This window comes from Phalangium opilio, unplaced genomic scaffold (genome assembly GCF_054372755.1).
Source record: "Phalangium opilio isolate 3A_F unplaced genomic scaffold, DU_Popi_V2 ptg000352l_1, whole genome shotgun sequence".
NCBI classification, from domain to species: Eukaryota; Metazoa; Arthropoda; class Arachnida; order Opiliones; family Phalangiidae; genus Phalangium; species Phalangium opilio.
The window spans coordinates 5,140,625-5,144,375 of NW_028324228.1; positions in this window are offsets into that span (position 1 = coordinate 5,140,625).

Consider the following 3,751-nt stretch of genomic DNA (forward strand, 5'->3'; position numbering starts at 1 on the left):
AAAAAACATGAAAAACCGTTGGCTCAAAGGTCCCCGTAAAGGGTTTAAAAATCCAAAATTAGACACAAAATGGTGTAAATTTTAAATTTCACGTAAAGGTTTTTTTTGAATAATACTAATCACGACAACCTTCGAAGTTAACTTTTATTCATCCATATGAAAGATAATAAAAAAATGTTGGCAATGGGGGTCCCCATAGCGGATGTAGTAATTCAAACTTAAACACAAAATGTGATTTACTACAAATTTCAATTTAACAGAAAGACATCAAAAACACGAAGATATTTCTACTTCGTTAGACGATATCTAGATAAATCGCATTATTTTCACTAGAAGCAAAAAACATGAAAAACCGTTGGCTAAAAGGTCCCCGTAAAGGGTTTAAAAATCCAAAATTAGACACAAAATGGTGTAAATTTTAAATTTCAAGTAAAAGGTTTTTTATGAATAATACTAAACACGACAACCTTCGAAGTTAACTTTTGTTCATCCATATGAAAGATTATAAAATAATGTTGGGAATGGGGTCCCCATAGCGGATGTATTAATTCAAACTTAAACACAAAATGTGATTTACTACAAATTTCAATTTAACAGAAGGAAATCAAAAACACGAAGATATTTCTACTTCGTTCTACAATATCTAGATAAATCGCATTATTTTCACTAGAAGCAAAAAACATGAAAAACCGTTGGCTCAAAGGTCCACGTAAAGGGTTTAAAAATCCAAAATTAGACACAAAGTGGTGTAAATTTTAAATTTCAAGTAAAGGTTTTTTTTTGAATAATACTAATCACGACAACCTTCGAAGTTAACTTTTATTCATCCATATGAAAGATAATAAAAAAATGTTGGCAATGGGGGTCCCCATAGCGGATGTAGTAATTCAAACTTAAACACAAAATGTGATTTTCTACATATTTCAATTTAACAGAAGGAAATCAAAAACACGAAGATATTTCTACTTCGTTCTACGATATCTAGATAAATCGCATTATTTTCACTAGAAGCAAAAAACATGAAAAACCGTTGGCTCAAAGGTCCCCGTAAAGGGTTTAAAAATCCTAAATTAGACACAAAATGGTGTAAATTTTAAATTTCAAGTAAAAGGTTTTTTATGAATAATACTATACACGACAACCTTCGAAGTTAACTTTTATTCATCCATATGAAAGATAATAAAAAAATGTTGGGAATGGGGTCCCCATAGCGGATGTATTATTTCAAACTTAAACACAAAATGTGATTTACTACAGATTTCAATTTAACAGAAGGAAATCAAAAACACGATGATATTTCTACTTCGTTAGACGATATCTAGATAAATCGCATTATTTTCACTAGAAGCAAAAAACATGAAAAACCGTTGGCTAAAAGGTCCCCGTAAAGGGTTTAAAAATCCAAAATTAGACACAAAATGGTGTAAATTTTAAATTTCAAGTAAAAGGTTTTTTATGAATAATACTAAACACGACAACCTTCGAAGTTAACTTTTGTTCATCCATATGAAAGATTATAAAATAATGTTGGGAATGGGGTCCCCATAGCGGATGTATTAATTCAAACTTAAACACAAAATGTGATTTACTACAAATTTCAATTTAACAGAAGGAAATCAAAAACACGAAGATATTTCTACTTCGTTCTACAATATCTAGATAAATCGCATTATTTTCACTAGAAGCAAAAAACATGAAAAACCGTTGGCTCAAAGGTCCCCGTAAAGGGTTTATAAATCCAAAATTAGACACAAAATGGTGTAAATTTTAAATTTCAAGTAAAAGGTTTTTTTGAATAATACTATACACGACAATCTTTAACACGACAATCAAGTTAACTTTTATTCATCCATATGAATGCTTATGCTTAAGGTCTGTTGGAATAAATAATATAAAAGTAAGGAATAGAAACTTTTCCTGATCCCTGCCTTCCGCAGTATAACAAAAACACCTGAAGACCCAAAAGGATTCAAGAATTAAGGATTTTTCTGAAACTGCCTTCCAGTAAACTGTCGTTGCTACATTCCTACTGCCTTGTTAGCGCCACGTTTTCTTACTGGAAGTTGTTATCCAAACCAAACCCTGACTTCCGACTCCATTCCTTTCTTTTAACTTCTTTGTTTGGAAAATACGTACTACACATCGTGGGAAATATTTCAGAACACAGTGATGCCGTTTTCCATTATAGATATACTAAAAACATAAAGCTCCAGATTCACAGTGCTGGATTTTGCTTAACGGAAAAATGCGGGACAAATAGCAGACACCCACTATTTTATGGTGAAGATCAGTATATATTATAATAAGTTTCAGATAATTTAATGACAATCGAAAACTGCATAAAGCCAATGCTACGGTACTTAACGAATATAGACCGATATCAAAAGGGGCGTCAAAGGGGGCCGCAGTCCTCAGTAGAATGATAGAGAGATAGATCCGGTGAGAAAGGGGGTAATACGTCGGCGGAAAGGGGTACACTCTGTCTGCTTAAACCCCCTTTTTAAATCGGTCTGTGGAAGATAAGTTTAAAACGTCGCGCTTGCGCAGAGAGAAACATAAACGAGCTTCAGTCTCAACTCAGAAGGTCGGGACGGGGGGGGGCGGAAGGGCTATAAACTCGTCTCGTTTGCTCACCGTAACGCGCGCCAGAGAAAAAATGAATTGTGGAAGCTAAAAATTGGGAGTTTTCTCATGCAAAGAGAAATATCAATCCAGCTTGAATCCCTTTTCACTCCCGCATTAATATTTTGAATTTTTTTATAGCCAAAAATAGAATTTTGTGAATATTATATAATATAGCTTAATGGATTGAGAGGAAAAAATTCGGTTCGATATTCGAATCAAGAATTAAATTTGTACAGAACTATTTTTTAAAAGAAAGGTTTTTTATGCATTTCCACAGTAAAATAGGTTAGAGCACAGGGATTTTCTATTTATGCTGAATCCGAAATCGTAATTTTAATCACTTTGAAGCTTAACATTACGAGGTGAATAGTTTTTTGCGAGTTAGACGTTTTTGTTGTAAAATTTCCAATCATAGTGAATGCTTGAACTACGCAATTAAAACCAAATTTCTCGTATTGATTAAACTTATATTCAAATTGTAATACAGTAATAATTTCTAAATTCTGCGAATTTGTGGGTTTGAAAAAGTGTCGCCAAGGATTGTCTATATGTACAGTTTTTTTTAAGGACTGCGAAGAAAAACTCGTTTTTGTATAATATATTTAAATTTTTATAATCTAATACACTCTAAAGAATGACAAAGGCTAGAAGGATATATTTACGAAAGGCATCGTTAATTAAACTTAAAATAGGGTTTTTAACAACTTCCTCTTATATTAAATTATTCAAAGAGCCCATTTCAATGCTAATTTTTTACTTCCTTAAGAAAGTGCAAAGTGTTCCAATGGTTTGCTTTTCATATTTTTTATTTAGGTTGTAGCTAGATATTATATATTGCACTTAAAAAATCATAAATTTGATAAATACCTGTTTAATTGATATTTAGAGTAAATTCTATTTTGTGTTTCTTAGATTTATTACATCTATAATATTTTAATTCCAACAATTTTTGACTTATCTTGACTTACACTTTTTGTATCTCCTTAATTTATAAGAATTAAAAATAAATCCAAATTTTCAAACCCGAGATGGGCATTGTTCGTCTTTTTTCTTTTAATGAATATTAAAAACCTTCCGCAACTAAACGCTAAAAAAATGATTAGAATTTTTGATATAAACCTGTTTA